General features: G+C 40.1%; 1 long non-coding RNA gene across 5 annotated transcripts; it reads right to left on the bottom strand.

Annotated features, from left to right (window-relative positions):
* Positions 1–4,674: 4,674 nt before the first annotated feature.
* Positions 4,675–16,334, bottom strand: LOC121034011 (uncharacterized). Of its 5 annotated transcripts, XR_005792248.1 has the most exons (4): positions 16,107–16,334; positions 15,374–15,715; positions 7,872–8,233; positions 4,675–5,167 (listed from the first exon to the last, which is right to left on the bottom strand). It is a non-coding gene; the product is annotated as an uncharacterized LOC121034011 (long non-coding RNA). The 5 variants fall into 5 exon arrangements; XR_005792247.1 differs by lacking the exon at positions 7,872–8,233 and having other exon boundaries at positions 4,852–5,167; positions 16,107–16,306; XR_005792249.1 differs by lacking the exon at positions 4,675–5,167 and having other exon boundaries at positions 7,754–8,233; positions 16,107–16,308.
* Between the last annotated feature and the right edge of the window lie 559 nt (positions 16,335–16,893).

Raw genomic sequence — 16,893 nt, 5'->3', positions numbered from 1 at the left:
TTTTTTTTTTTTTTTTAATTTTTTTTTTTTCAACGTTTATTTATTTTTGGGACAGAGAGAGGCAGAGCATGAACGGGGGAGGGGCAGAGAGAGAGGGAGACACAGAATCGGAAACAGGCTCCAGGCTCTGAGCCATCAGCCCAGAGCCTGATGCGGGGCTCGAACTCCCAGACCGCGAGATCGTGACCTGGCTGAAGTCGGACGCTTAACCGACTGCGCCACCCAGGCGCCCCTGAAGGATTCTACTTCTTAAAATAATCAGTTAATAATTTAAAAATAACACACAGTAAATTTTCTTAAAGAAACTTAAAGAAGAAACAACTTCTAAGCTGTGATTGAAAACCATAGCTAGTGGGGCGCCTGGGTGGCTCAGTCGGCTGATTGTCAGACTTCGGCTCAGATTATGACCTCACAGCTTGTGAGTTCAAGCCTTGTGTTGGGCTCTGTGCTGACAGCTCAGAGCCTGGACCCTGCTTCAAATTCTGTGTGCTCCCCCCCCCCCCCGCCCCGTGTCTCTCTCTCCCTCCCTCTCCCAAAAAATAAAAAACATTAAGAAAAAAAACCCCAGAGCTAGCTATTTTAAATCATACCAGATTTATCTGAACCTGACCAATGAGGACTTTCCCCATTCTTGTGCCCTGATTACCTACTTTCCTGGAAGAAAGGAAAGAAGGTCCTGGAAAGATAATAAAACAAAGCCAGAGATTTACATTATTTTCTAATATTGAATGCAGAGAGCTGTGAGTTGCTGTTTAGACGCGATTGTATTCCATTTGCACGAGTGGGGCAGAGAAACTTGCTGGGGGTGTGTTTGTTTAATGTAGCTGTTGGAGTCTTTGGCTTAAACTACTTAATTTCATAGCTGTCACTTTGTCTCATGGGAATGTTGTATTTCCAGTAATTTGCAAGAATATGTGAGCTAAGCATTGCCAGATCGCATTGGAGGTATGAAATTAACACGTATGATCAGAATATTTCACTTGAGGCTCTTAACCCATTAGGACCAGAATACTAAATAGCTTGTCTAAATATGCTCTGTTGGCTATCAGTTTATTTTACAAACTGCTTTAAAACTTCAGGCAGACATAGATCTGTATTTATCTATATGTAGATATAGATATTTCATATATATACATATATACCTAAAATTCTTTTTTAAAGACACAACATGCTAAATAATGAAAAAGCAGAAAAACACAAATGCAACTCTAAGGCTTTTGTTTACAGATATGCTTTTGCAGAAGTATTTATTTTCTCCCCTTCCTTCTATTTACATTCTGTGCTCTACTTAATTTCCCCAAATATTCATGAGTTTAGAACACTAGGTGCCTATTCTTCAGTTACTTGTGAAGTGCATTTGTTATGCATATTGTTATAGTGAACCATCATTCATAAGCTATTTATATTCATTTTAATAGGGGAAGAAGTATCCTGTCTCATTTCATATAAATTCCTCTTTACAATCTATCAAATACAGAGAGATGCTTGGAATTAAATAAATGTGCTACTAATATTAGTGAATGATGCTTGAAATATTTCAGAGATTTTTGGACACTTATAATTACATTCTCCTAATTGCTCTGGGAATTGGCAACAAGGATGAGTGATAGGTAGTGCTTCAGACAGTTGTGTCCATGGTCTCTTGTCTTACTCATAAAGAGGGACAAGACTCTTGTCCCACTCATAAAGACTTCATAAGGAGGCACAGGTCAGTAAGCAGAGAAGAGAAGCGTTAAAAAGAAGGCAAATACCTGAGAGAGAATGAAGGAAGCATTCATTTCTTCATTCATTTATTGTTTGTTAATGGTCACATACTCTGCTGGGGACATGAAGAAGACATGGTCCCACCTTCAAGATACTGAGAATCCAGTGGGAAGTAAGACGTGTGATAAAATGAGTACTTCTTACTGTTGCCCCTTAACCTGACCTCTTGCCACCAGGAACGTGTTCTTTGCTCTCTTAAGTTTCCCTTCTGTAAAGATGCACCTTGGCATGGTTCCCTTGGTTCTTGGCTGGACAACTTCCCCACATCTCTTCTTTTTGGGACTTGTTTTCTTCTAGATGTGAAGAAGGACCATCTGGCCAAGTGCTTGGCATCTACAGATGCTGAGTACTACCTCCTTTGTTTCTGTCCATTTGGGGTCACTGGAGGAGCACAGCAGCACCTGTTCTGTGAGAGGGAAGGATGTCTTTTCTGAACACCAGAAACCCTCCTTGATCTGTTCCCATCAATTGATGGTGGTAGTGACAGCATTCTAATGTGACAAGTCTCCTGGGGTTACTTTTGGCAGCTCTCACTGGCCTTAGAAATGGATTTTTGCATTCCTCTTGCAGGAAGCACTTTTATTTTTTATTTTGGTAAATCAGGCTGATGGTTGGTTGCCATGGAACTTAAGGACATAGTCTGCACAAAACCAGAGACAAGTTTGGGCTGGATAACCCCCCCTTCCTGCCCCACCTCCAGCACAGGCATCATGGTCCTAGCCAAGGAACTGGTTCCATCCTATTGGTTTTTTCCATTGTGTGTTTTAAGATACCTGTGTTTTCATTATGGAAGAAGTTTTTAGAGGTACATTTAAGTATCAGAGCTTCAGTTGATAAGCTCGTAAATAGTAACATGCTCTTTAGATCAGGGATTCTCACTTGCTAGGGGCTTTTGGGGGTTGTAAGGCAGGTTGTGTATAGCAGTAGAGCTTGTGATGTTTGTAGACAGCATAATTATGTGTTACATGTGAACAGATTTATAGCGACGCATACTGTATTTCTGACAAAATAGAACTATATGAGCACTAAACAGTTGGTGGGATATTTCATATTTTTAGTTTAAGTGGTAATGTTGACTTTGTTTTCAGGACAGGTGTCTGGAAGACTTGTGAAGGTGTTAACTTTGAAGGAGAGAGAGGAAGAAAGATAGGGAGAGAAAATGGCAGTGGCAAGAAGGCCTTATTCATAGATTTGTTTTTAAGTTTACTTTTTCTAATGGTAACATAGAGATATTTTCCTTTGACTAGCACTGAGATAGAAAAGGAAAAACAGGTGTTCGAGTCAGACATCCCTTGGATTAAATCCAAACTCTGTCATTTACTGGTTGTGTGACCTTGGTTAAATAAACATATCTTGAGTGTTTACTTACCTGTAACATATGAGAAAATATACACTTCTTGAAAGATGGCTGAGCTTTACGTTACGTCATGTATGTTCAGTATTTGGCCCAGTCTCACCACAGGCAGGTGACCAGTAAATGTTTGGTGGGCGAATGTGTCCCACCTTAATTGAGCTATGATGCTGTATAGGCTGTTTTTGTGAATAATATGTTACCATTTACTGAGCACCTTTTAGGTATATCAGACCCTGGGTGAAGCACTGGGACCACAGAAATATTGAGCCCCAGTCACTGCCCTTAAGGAAGTCAGTCTACTGGAGAAGTCGAGTCCCTACACCAGTGTTGTAGTGTAATGCAACAAGAATGACGTTGTGGGCAAAGCAGGTGTCATGAGAGTATGAGGAGGCCCAGCCCAGAGAGCTTCCTGAAGGCAATGACCCTTAAGTTGACTCTAGAAAGACAAGTATAAATCACTTTAATTTATTCAGTAGGAGGTGAGAAAGGAAGAAAGAGCTGGGTAAAGGCCAGTGTGGTCTCAACTCATATCCAATTTCTTAGTTTTGGGTGGAAATTACATCGATTGAAATATTTTCCATTTTCTTGGAGTTCCTGCATTTTCCTTAATCTCTCCTTACCAGCACAGGAAAATCTAAAGGGTGGGGGAAGATTGCAAGGCACAACACTGTAGGTACGACTCCCGTGCTCTGTATGCTAAGTGGCTTCATAGGGGAGATAGTAGCATCCTGGGAAGACTCGCTGCTTTTTTGTTTTTGTTTTTGTTTTTGTTTTTGTTTTTGTTTTTGTTTTTGTTTTTTTTGTTTTTGTTTTTGTTTTTGCAGTGGCAAGGAGGAGGACAGGGTAGCTAGGAAATGATGACACCCGCTGCTTTATATATGTGTGTGGTGTGTGAATCACTATGTAGCTATGCGGCATTGATAATCAGTGTTCATTGTGCTCCTGCAGGTCAGTGGGAGAGTATTTGAGATAGCAAGATGGCTCCCATCATGGGATTATGAAGACTGCTTCAGGCCTTGTTCTGTATGCTAGTAATTCCCACCTCTTTGTAAACCACCCTCTTCTGACACCCCTTGGCAATTGTATCTTTCTGGGAAGCCCACGTGCATCAAAAATACTGTTATTTTCATGACCAGAATGCAAATCATTCCTATGCATTCGCGGGTAGGTGGAATCTCTGAGGCTTGCAATTACCAAAGTTATGAAAACAGCCTCTTTTTAAGATTTCCATAGAGTATGTGCTGCACAGGGAGAAGAAAATGCTTTGTGGAAATTGGACATTAAAATTGCCTTGAAAATACATTTATAATTGCATATAAAACAAAATGTGCATGTGAGCTGTGTGATTTTATTTTTAATTATCTGTATTTTAGTAAACATTCCACTAAGATTTCAAGAAATAAAATCCCAGGGCCTCATAAATGAATAAATAAAATATGAAGCATAATAAAATCAGATGATATAATGCACATGAAAAATGGGACAAGAGGAATATAAATAGAAAATATATATGGTCTTGTAAGACTAACATTGTGCTCCTTTATGAAATAAATATCTCTAGAATATTATAAACAAACAAGTTTTAAAATTTAGAAATGCAGTCTATTATTTTATCTTAGGTTTTATGTCTAAACATTAATGTATTCATATTTGTTTTTGTTTTTATTAATCCACTGAAACAGCCTTCAGCTAATTCCCACAACCTAAATGTAGTCCACAGATGCTATCTTTTTATAAGGAAACACATAAATTTATATTTCGTGATGTAGCTTTATTATTTTCAATGAGAAGAGTTTTATTGTATTAGATTTTTCCATTCCCATGTAACAAAACAGTCTCAAAATCGATAAAATAACAGCCCAAATAACAAATAACATGTAGAAAAGTAGGTCACTCTGCATTAATTCATAGAGAAAACAGGTCTGCTCAAACAGGTCTGAGAGGCGTAATTAGTGTTAGTCACTGCTTTAATGCTGAAGGAGCTTGCGACTGGTACCCGTCCTCCTTTCCTTTCGTCTCTCACTTCTCAGACTCTTGTGTCAGCAAACACTGAAAAAGTGGGTAAAAGACCAGTTTCAGTAGTTCTGAGATGGCCAAGCGAAGGTCTGGGGTTAATGTGACCGAGTTTCTGAGACCTACCAAGGACTGGAATTTCCCCAGAGCATTGTGGGGAAGCCAGATTCCTCCCCCCAAAACAGCAGAACTTCTGCTTCCCTTTCTTCATCTGAGGACACTTAACTCAAAATATAAAAACAGGAGGGCCATCTGACCACAGCTCCCATGTTTGTTGCTGACATTTATATATCTATTATATATCAGTGTAACTGGCTTCCACTGTAATACTTCTCCACTAAGCTTGCCTTTGTCCCTGAGAGAATCATCCTGGCCATTTATGTTGTTGGTGGTGCAGTATTTTTATTTGTGGAAAATTTTGATGTGTAAATCAGCATTATCTAGGTCAGAGGTTGCAAACTTGTAGTTCCAAGATGTATTTTGTTTAAGTTGCATAGTATTTTCTTGAGTTATTTTTCAACCATGAAAAGTCAGATTTCATGATAAAAATATCCAGATTTCTGGTACAAATCAGAAAGTCTGACAACAATGGGCTCCTATTCCTTCATGGCAACAGACGGCTGGAGTTTAGTAGTGACAGTACTCATTAAATTCATACCTAAGTGTGTGTTTTCTGGTGTCCCTGATTTATAACAGCTTGCCTGTCACTCCTTTCTGTTGCTTGCCTTTTGTTTCTGGGCCAATGATTCTCAAAACTGGCTGCATATTAGAGTCACCTGGGGAAATTTTAGATCTTGTTTATAGCCCTGAAGTGTGGGGTATTTTAACAGCTTCTCAGATGATTCTAATGTGTGGCCATATTAGAATAGAATAGAAAGTGGGCACTGATCATTTTCTCGTGAGGTTCCCAGTTCACTCATTGCTTGACCTTGTGATCTCCATTAAGGAAATTGCAAGTTTCTTGGTTCCTTTAAGGAGAATTGATCTAATTTTCTCTTTAAATTTTGTGGTGCTGTAGGGATTCATTGGGGCTGATGAGATTCACAGATTGGTGCTGCTGGTAGGAGATAGATCAAGGATCTTGTCTTTTAAGCAGTTATGAATTCTGGAGATCACATTCATATCCAAAGATCAATTCTTTGGATTTTCCTCTCTTACAAAGCACACTTTGGAGAGCTGTGGTTTGCTTCCTGACATCCCTTTCTCCCTCCTTCCCCAGTCACCTGCCCAAGGCTGCGCCAGGTGGGGACATTTTGGCTGAGGAAGGAGGGATGCGTCTGTGGAGTATGTCATGAGATCAACTTTTTTAATGCCCATAAAAAGACAGGATGTCAATTTAAAGCCTCCTTTGTCACAAGCATTTTCAATCTTGCAGTGATTTATGAAATACTGTAAATTGCAATCACGCCGGTCCATAACATCCTGGCAGCTACTTCAATAGCAAAACTTTCATTGAAAAATATGATCTATAGGTGGAATTAAAGTTTCAGAAAGGGAATGTTGTTTAATAGGCAGGTGCTATTATCATGCACTTACTGACAAGGGAAAGTTTTCTCAGTAAGAAATGTTCTTTCCCACCCACACGGCTCCCTGTGCAAAGTGTGGTGAAGGTAATTCTGCCTTGCAGTTTTCTGTGCATCTTACGAGCAAGGAAGAGTTCAAGGAGGATATGTCAAAAAGAAAAGGCAAGAGAAGAAAGGAAACTTTCATTTGCAGTGAGCCATTCTACATTCTCCTCACTGTTCTCTAGATTTTTGTCTGCAGACAGAGAGCCCCTGAAATCCTGTGGGAGAAGACAGAAAGCTGTGTGGAACAGTCAGGATGGGCCAATTGGATGTGTAATGGACCGGGATATATAGGGTTAAAAAAGTGTGTGTGTGTGTGTGTGTGTGTGTGTGTGTGTGTGTGAAGTAGGAAGAGAAAGAAGAGAGGGAGAGAGAAAGGAAAAGACAGGGAGAGAGGAGTAGGGGAGATGGGAAGGGGACAGGAAATAATTTGGGACTGTGTTCCAACTGGTTCTTGTACAAAAACTGTCATATTAAAATACAGTGAGTTGTTCAAACCTTGTTGACAGAACCATACTTTTAGATTCTCAGAAGAAACTGAGAAAGACACAGAAGAAACATTTAGGATTCCTAAACTGCTTTTTGGACAAGGATTTGCTATCACCTTAGATTTAGGTATTGCCAGATTCTAGAGAACTTTACCTCAGCAGGGATCGGGTGGTGGGGGTGGGGGGCTAACACCTCAGCTCAAAATTTTAAAATAAGATGTTGCTGCTTGCAGGACTTGCATCAGAGAAAAGAAGGAAAGGGCTCACCAGCCAAGGACCGGGAGGTGCCTCATCCCAATTTTTTAACAAATGGAGGTGATGAAGCAGCAGGTGGGTTCCAGAACCCAGAGGGGGATCTCGCAGGACCAGCTAAGAGGCTCTTTGGTTTCACACAGGATGGAAATCAAATGTAAGCCCGCAGGAAGTGAAAGCAGAGCTTATTAGATATATGTATATCCATCTCTATCTTTATCACTATCGCTATAGCTATATCTATCTATACAGAGAGACAGAGAGAGATACAGATGGAGCGTCCAGGAGACCTGGAAAGGAAAAGAGAGAGTCTTTTCTTTGCTTGGGACCTGGGGTTTTTATTAACAATTGTGGTCTGGTACACGTGTCCTCTTAGGCATCCAGAAACTGGTTACAACAAGGACAGGGTCTAGATGTCCATCATAAGTCACTTACAGCCTGAAGCCAAGGGTCTTGGTGTCGATATGTCCAGTGCCAGTAATCTGGAATAGTCACATGATGACTCTGCTGTGTCATTCCTTAGATATTATCTGTTGTGCTGAAAGACTCCAAAGGTATCATTAACTCTTTGTCCCTTACAAGGAGGGCATACATGAAGGCATGTGTAGGGCAGGGGTGCAGGTCCTAGCAAGAATAAAAGCTGGAAGAGAAGCAAAGGGAAAAAACCCAGCTTTTTCTCTTATGGGGTACCTTCAGTTTTCTTGTCTCAGTGACAGACATTCTCTTTTATTCAGTGTACACTTCAGGCTTTGCTTCGTGGTCAGTTGGGGAGAACGGGCTTCATAATACGCACGTAGCTAAAGGAGGCAAAGAGACACTTAACAGGGAAGGGAAGATGAACTTATAAGTCAACTTATAAGTTGACTTCCAAAACCTTTTTGAAAGGGCTATATTTGAAAGGAGTACTGGTAATATACATTTGAAAAGAGGTCACATACACTTGTGAAGATACACTGGGGCACATTATTTGTCCTGGAGAACAAAACTTATGACTTTGAAATTTTGTAATGGGGTCATGATTGCACTAGGGAGTAAAATCTTGAGGACAGTTTTGGCTGGGTGACTTTTTAACAGGGCAAGAAATTTCTAGATTGGGGTGGGGCTGATTTCTTCTCATATCCTATCTCGATCACCTTATTATTCCTTTCAGATAGGCTGGCCCAGAGTAGGGTGCTCAAAGAACACCTGTTGATAAAAGGTGTTGTTTCCCTTATGGTCAAAAAGAAATTAGACTTAATCAGCATTTTGAAAGCATTAATTATTTGGTGCAAACCACTGGGGAGATCAGTTTTCTTATCACCTCTGACAATGTTCAACTTCATAGGAGTCCTGTGCTTCCAGAGAAAATAGTGACAGTTAAGAAATCCCACCACACATTTGTGTTTCAGAAACAGGTAACTGTTCTCAAAGAAAAATTGGACCATATCGAGTTAAACAGTCCAGGAAGACTTTATTCAAGACTATTGCAACCAATTTCTGTACATTGATTTTATATCCTGCAACTTTGCTGAATTCATGTATCAGCTCTAGCAGTTTTCTGGTGGAGTCTTGGGTTTTCCATGTAGAGTATTATGTCATCTGTGAAGAGTGAAAGTTTGACTTTTTCTTTGCCAGTTTGTATGCCTTTTATTTCTTTTTGTTGTCTGATTGCTGAGGCCAGGACTTCCAGTACTGTGTTGAACAGCAGTGGTGAAAGTGGACATCCCTGTTGAGTTCCTGATCTCGGGGAAAACTCTGTTTTTCCCCATTAAGGATGATATTAGTGGTGGATCTTTCTTATATGGCTTTTATGATGTTGAGTTATGTTCTTCCTATCCCTACCTTCTTGAGGGTTTTATCAAGAAAGGATACAGTATTTTGTCAAATGCTTTTTCTGTATCTATTGAGAGGATCATATGGTTCTTATCCTTTCTTTTATTATAATGTAGTATATCACATTGATTGATTTGCAAATATTGAACCGCCACTGCAGTCCACGAATAATCCCACTTGATTGTAATGAGTAATTTTTTTAATGTTCTGCTGGATTCGATTTCCTAATATCTTGTTGAGAATTTTTGCATTCATGCTTCTCAGGGATATTGGCCTTATAATTCTCCTTTTTAGTATGGTCTTTTGTCTGGTTTTGGACTCAAAGTGATGCTGGCCTCGTAGAATGGGTTTGGAAGTTTTCCTTCCATTTCTATTTTTTGTAACAGTCAGAAGAATAGATAATAACTCTTCTTTAAATGTCTGGTAGATTTCCCCTGGGAAGCCATCTGGCATAGGACGCTTGTTTGTTGGGAGATTTTTGATAACTGAAAATTGGTTGCATTTCTTTTTTTTTTTTAATTTTTAATGTTTATTTATTTTCAAGAGAGAGCCAGAGTGTAAGTGAGGGAGGGGCAGAGAGAGAGGGAGACACAGAATCCGAAGCAGGCTCCAGGCTCCCAGCTGTCAGCACAGAGCCTGACGTGGGGCTCGAACTCACGAACCACGAGATCATGACCTAAGCTGAAGTCGGACACTTAACCAACTGACTCACCCAGGTGCCCCTTGGTTGCATTTCTATACACCAATAATAAAGCAGCAGGAAGAGAAATCTAGGAATTGGTCCCATTTACAATTGTACTAAAACTCATAAGATACGTAGGAATAAACCTAACCAAAGAGGTAAAAGATCTATATGCTGAAAACTATAGAAACCTCATGAAAGAAATTGAAGAAGGAACAGAGATATGGAAAAATATTCCATGCTCATGGATTGGAAGAACAAATATTGTTAAAATGTCAATACTACTGAAAGCAATCTATACACTTAATGCAATCTTTTTTTTTTTTTTTAACGTTTATTTATTTTTTTGGGACAGAGAGAGACAGAGCATGAACGGGGGAGGGGCAGAGAGAGAGGGAGACACAGAATCAGAAACAGGCTCCAGGCTCTGAGCCATCAGCCCAGAGCCCGACGCGGGGCTCGAACTCACGGACCGCGAGATCGTGACCTGGCTGAAGTCGGACGCTTAACCGACTGCGCCACCCAGGCGCCCCAATGCAATCTTTATCAAAATAACATCAACATTCTTCACAGAGCTTGAACAAACAATTATAAAATTTGTATGGAACCAGAAAAGGCTCAAAAATAGCCAAAGTAATGTTGAAAAAGAAAACCAAAGCTGGAGGCATCACAATTCTGGTCTTCAAGCTGTATTACAAAGCTGTAATCATTAAGACAGTATGATATTGGCACAAAAATAGACTCATAGATAATGGAGCAGAATAGAGAACCTAGAAATGGGCCTACAAATATATGGCCAATTAATATTTGACAAAGCAGAAAAGAGCATCCAATGGTAAAAAGACGGTCTCTTCAGCAAATGGTGCTGGAAATACTGGACAGTGGCAGGCAGAAGAATGAAACTGGCCCACTTTCTTACACCATACACGAAAATAAACTCAAAATGGGTGAAAGACCTCAATGTAATACAGGAAGCCATCAAAATCCTAGAGGAGAAAACAGGCCAATACCCTCTTTGACCTTGGCTGCAGCAACTGGTTAACAGACCTGTCTCTGGAGGCAAGGGGAACAAAAGCAAAAATGAATTATTGGGACCTCATCAAGATAAAAAGCTTCTGCACAGCAACAAAACTAAAAGGCAACCAAAGGAGTGGGAGAAGACATTTGCAAGTGACATATCAGATAAAGGGTTAGTACTGAAAATTTATAAAGAACGTACCAAACTCAACACCCAAAAAACAAATAATCCAGTGAAAAAATGGGCAGAAGACATGAATAGACACTTTTCTAAAGAATACATCCAGGTCACTAAGAGACACATGAAGAGATGCTCAACATCACCCATCATCAGGGAAATACAAATCAAAACCACAATGAGATACTACCTCACACCTGTCAGAATGGCTAAAATTAACAACTCAGGAAACAATAGATGTTGGTGAGGCTGCAGAGAAAAGAGAACTCTTTTTCATTGCTGGTGGGAATGCAAACTGGTACAGCCACTCTGGAAAACAGCATGGAGGTTCCTCAAAAAATTAAAAATACAATTAACCATACGACCCAACAATTGCATTAGTAGGTATTTATCCAAAGGATACAAAAGTGCTGATTCAAAGGGGCACACGCGCCCTAATGTTTATAGCAGCACTGTTGACAATAGCCAAACTATGGAAAGACCCCAAATGTCCATGAATGGATAAAGAACAATGAAATATTACTCAATGATCAAAAAGAGTGAAATCTTGCCATTAGCAACAACGTGGATGGAGCTAGAATATATTATGCTAAGTGAAATAAGTCAGTCAAAGAAAGACAGATACCATATGATTTCACTCATATGTGGAATTTAAGAAGCAAAACAGATGAACATAGGGGAAGGGAAGGAAAAATAAGATAAAAACAGAGAGGGAGACAAACCACAAGAGACTTTTAAATACAGAGAACTGAGGGCTGCTGGAGGGGAGGTGGGGGGGATGGACTAAATGGGTGATGGGCATGAAGGAGGGCACTTGTTGGGATGAGCACTGGGTGTTGTATGTAAGTGATGAATCACAGGGTTCTACTTCTGACACCAATACTACAGTATGTTAACTAACTTGAATTTAAAGTAAATAAATTATTACTCTTAAAAAAAGACTATTGCAACAGGGGCCAGGAATATTGCAATCAGTGAGAGAGATTGAACTGATCTCTGATACAACAGGGGCAGATGGGAATTATAGACAATAGGCAGGCGAAAAGGTCAAGTGGATGGAAAACTACTGGGAGGAATTTGGTTAGCGATGGGGTGGGGAGATTCTTACTAAACTGGTTTGGCAGTATTCTTGTGAAACTGGGTCAGGAGGCCAAGCACGAGACCTACTTAAGAAGAGTGCTCAGAGAAGTCTAAAGATCAGTTGAGGAAGGAGTCCTTGACACCACAAAGGACCATCTTGCCCTTGTTTTTTCTGAGATATACCCACCCCATCCTTCATCATGACTCCTCGACGACTGGCAGATGACTCTCTTGTTGATCTTCCACAATGAAACCCCAGACTCCTTCCTTTGCTTTTGAGACATTCCTCATTAATAAATCTCCTTGTGAAGAAAATCATCCCCTTAGCTGGTTGGTTCAGATTGTCTTTCACATTTGGGATACTGCCTCATGGGTTGGAGTAGAACTCTTGCTTTGGAAACCTGTTTACTCCACCCAGGTAGCTCACCCTCTTGGAGCTCTTTGTGCTCAATTTCTATTGGCAATGAGGGACTGGTGGTGAGTCAGACTCTTGCCTTTGCAAACCTGAATCCTAAATAATGTCTTTTGCATATAAAATGGTCTTTGAGATTTTCAAAGTGCCCTGGAAAATCACAAAGAATTTGTTCTTTCACGTTCTAAAGGAGAGATGCTAGGAATAATTAAGTTTATTTGATTTGTTACTATGGATGAATTGCATGGGAAGAGAGGTCAAATCAGATGAGATACTTACTTTCTCTAGGTTAAATTTGTGAGGGTAAAATGTTAATAATACAAATAGTTCAGAAATTGTGTGCTGTTGGAGAAGTTCCCAGAGAATTGTCAGTGCCCTTGCTGTCTGTGGTGTTTCTATTTATCAGAGTCCTGGGATGTGTTGCTTGATAATAGATGATGACAACAGAGTGTTATCAATCATAATTTTAATTATTTTTTAATGGTAAATGATGAGGTTTTGGAGTGATGGTGGGGTCCGGAGCTGACGGCCAAGAAAGAATTCCTAAAGACTTCTTTAGTGAATAAAAGTGCTTTTATTAAAGCACAGGGACAAGACCCATGGGCAAGAAGAGCTGCCTTGGGACCTACAGGAGAGACTGATTATATACTTGGGGGTTGGGGGAGGGAAAGTCAAAGGCAAGTTTCCAAAGAGATTCTCCTATGCTAAAGAAGACTCACAGGATACTGGAGGCCTAGCTATTGTCAAGCTAAGGTTGTTTTTCAGGCTAGCAAAACATTAAGACAGTGAGTTCCTAGAGAAACATATTGCTCTGCCAGCCTCAGGTAGTTGTCAGTGGGCTGCAGGTTAGAAGGAAATTTAATTTTATCTGCCATTTCCTTCTGCCTCTGTTTTCCACATCAGTAACTTGTTTGCAACTTACACTGTGGGTGATAAGAGTATGTATTCCTCTGATGAGATATAATATTTCATCCTCCCAACACCACTAGATCACTTTAACTATAAGTTTTCATACATATATATGAACTCTAAGTAAAGTTCAAATGACAACTACATATCAAGCACTGTGCTAGGCACTAACGAACAATGGGATGGACAAGTTTATATTCTGTTGGTGAACACAGACAAGACACAAGTGATCAAAGAATAAATGAGAGTTACAGATAATGATTTTTTATGATGAAAACACAGGGTGATGTGATGAAGAATAGGAGGAATGGTCAAGGAAATCATGGAAGACTTCCTTGGGAGGTGGCCGAGGTTGAGACGGGAAGATTATTGTCCAGCCAGCCACACAGACGGCTGGGAGAAGAGCATTTCCATCTTTCTCTGATCTCTGCCAGGCCCACATGCTGTGTTAAACAATGCTTTCCATTTGCTCAGTAAAAATTTTTTTGCTTAATGTGGCAAGGAGGTCACTTTCAAGAATGCATTTACTTTCTCACCAGCTTTGTCTACTGATCAAGAGCTAGTTGTATTTTCGCCACCGAAATTTGTTTATACTGGTGGTGTTATTTCAATTATGCAAACTGATGAAATGTGATTTTGCAAAGAGAGTCACTTTTATGGAAATTAACTTCAATGGTGTGGAAAAACTTTTAAAAATGCAACTTGCTAAGTTTTGCTATCAAGTCAGGTGGAGGCAAGACAGCCATCAGAGTTGGAGAAAAATTATAAAAATATGGAAGTATTTTGGACTTAGATTGCTTCACAACATTCTTTATGTTTTCTCACCAATTAAAGAAATTGAAACTGAAAATACTTGACAGTGTGGTACATAAAGACAGATGATGTAGAGCTATAAAAAGTGGACCCACAACCAAAATGAATTAATCTTGGCTCTTTATCAAATGACTGGTAGAGGAGTGTACGTTTATGTTTTAGGTTAAAACAAAATGTTTATTTCTTATGTTTTACCACTTTAACTTATTTTTTCTTATACTGACCAACCCACTGACCTGATTAGGAAAATAAAAAACCAAAATATTATTTTCCTCATAAGAATGAGATCATGCTAGGGGCACCTGGGTGGCTCAGTCGGTTGAGTGTCCGACTTCAGCTCAGGTCATGATCCTGTGGCTTGTGAGTTCGAGCCCTGCCTTGGGCTCTGTGCTGACAGCTCAGAGCCTGGAGCCTGCTTCAGAATCTGTGTCTTCCTCTCTCTCTGCCCCTCCCCCACTTGACTGTCTCTGTCTCTCTCTGTCAAAAATAAATAAACATGTAAAAAGTTTAAAATAAAAAGAATGAGAGTGTGCTAGTCGTTTTGTTTTGTAACTTTTTTTTCCTATTTAATATACTATTACCGATATATCATTTTAGGTGCTATCAGATTTCATTAGGTGAATGGATCGTAATTTCTTTTAGCGATTTGTAATGGTCAGATATTTAAGGGATTTGAACCACTTACTACAATGATTGGCCTCATACACACATATTTGCACAAATATTTAACAATTTTCTTAGAATAGTTTCCTAGGAGGTAAATTTCTGGCTGAAAGCCTGACACATTTTTAAGAACTTTGATGTAGGCAATTACCCTCCAGTAAGGTGGACAGTCACATGTCTTTTTGGAGTGAAATATTTCTGAAATTCCCTGAATGTTTCTGAGGCAATTTGCTAATCAAACAGTAGAGTCTGCTGTTTAGGGCATGTGTGTATATATGGACACTGAATTCAGGCTCCTTGAAGGACAGAATGAAGAAAACATAACAGTGAAACATAGAACAATAAAACATAGCAAAGCAGCCAGTACATACCCAGCAAAGTCACCGTCTGGGGAAAAGCCTGCTTTTGTCGGTTAAAGCCTTTCTTTTGAGTGACAAATAACATGTAATAGAATCTGGACGATTTTTGTCATCGTGGTCCTCCCACCCTCTTCTCTGAAGGTACTTATTGGCTACCCGCACCTTTTAATTTAAAGGCTGCCCATCAGAGAATAGGCGCAACCTTGCTTGAAGGAGTAATCTTTGTCAGCACACTTTTTTCCATGATGGCTCTCTTTTCCATGATGTCTGTATACAATTTGTTACTTCTTTTTCTTCAGTCTACTGTGTGGTCACTGTAAATGGCATTCTTTAAAACGTCCCTTAGAGACAACCCTAGAGGAAAATAATTGCATTAGTTACAAACAACCAGACGCAGCACAGGCCCCGAATGATACACCAGTCAGATGTCACACCTTTTCCTCACATAGCTGTCCCTGGGTGTCTTTCGAGCCGATAATTAGGTTTCCAGGGTTTTTCTTCCTCATTAATGGCCCTGGTACTGTCAAAACCCCCATTGAGAGTGAGATTTATTTAAGGTAGACATTAAATTCCAACACAGAAGAGCCAGGAATTCCCGCCATATCATCCAGTGATAACGGTATCTCTTGCCACTCTGTGCCCTGTAATGGTTTAATAAGGGCCTCTTTCTTGTTCCAAATTCAAATAGCAACTTCCAGATTTAAAATTCTCCATGTCAATTATAATTAATTTCTTCTTTACTTACTCTGTAGCTTTGGAAATAAGTGCTGGCTCATCTTCTGGAGCAGATCTCTTAAGCATCATGGAGAAGGAAGCATCAAAAGCTCTCTTCTTTCTAGTGTGGGAAAGCTGACCCAGAAATGGAGCTTTGAGAATAATGTGATGTAGGTGGGTAGAGAGGCGGGCATGATGTTCTGTGGAAACACAGAGAAAGAAATGACCTAATTCCTTCTCAGATAATCAGAGCAGGCTCTACTGAGGCGGTAACTTGGTGACCGGGGCCTTGAAAATGGGTAAGGTATAGCTAGGCAGAGAAGATGGGCAGAAGGGACATTACAGAAGGAGGAGGACAGGGTATATTTGCGGAAGTCCAATAGAGAATAGGGGTATTTAAGCAGACAAAGCAGGGCTGTTTGCAAAGTGACCTGAGAGCACCAGGCAGGATTCTGTCTGCAAGCCTTTTGCCCTTACTGCCTCTGTCACCTGCTGTTACCTTCATTAAATAGTCATTTAAAAAATGGCAAAGTCTTTCTTGTTTTCAAAAATCTATTAAAAAGAGAACAATGCTTGGAGAAAGGAAGAATAGTGGAGTCTCCTGCAGGGACCCAGATTCTGCTCTAGTTGCTTTACAGGTACTATCCCATTCAGTTCTCAGCCAACCCCATGGGGCTCATCTTGCTTACCACCATGGGTTTCTGGATAAGGAAGCAGAGGAGTGCTTTGTGAGTGGTCGTCAAAGGCCATGTCCCTGGCAGCTCTCCTAGGCTTTCCAGTGACTGAGCAAGGCATCGGCAGGGAGGGGAGCACCTTGA

The sequence above is a fragment of the Herpailurus yagouaroundi genome, unplaced genomic scaffold, assembly GCF_014898765.1.
Source record: "Herpailurus yagouaroundi ecotype Mexico unplaced genomic scaffold, PumYag 159, whole genome shotgun sequence".
Lineage (NCBI taxonomy): Eukaryota > Metazoa > Chordata > Mammalia > Carnivora > Felidae > Herpailurus > Herpailurus yagouaroundi.
Note: the sequence above shows the minus strand (reverse complement) of the source record. Positions and strands in the feature narration are given on the sequence as shown.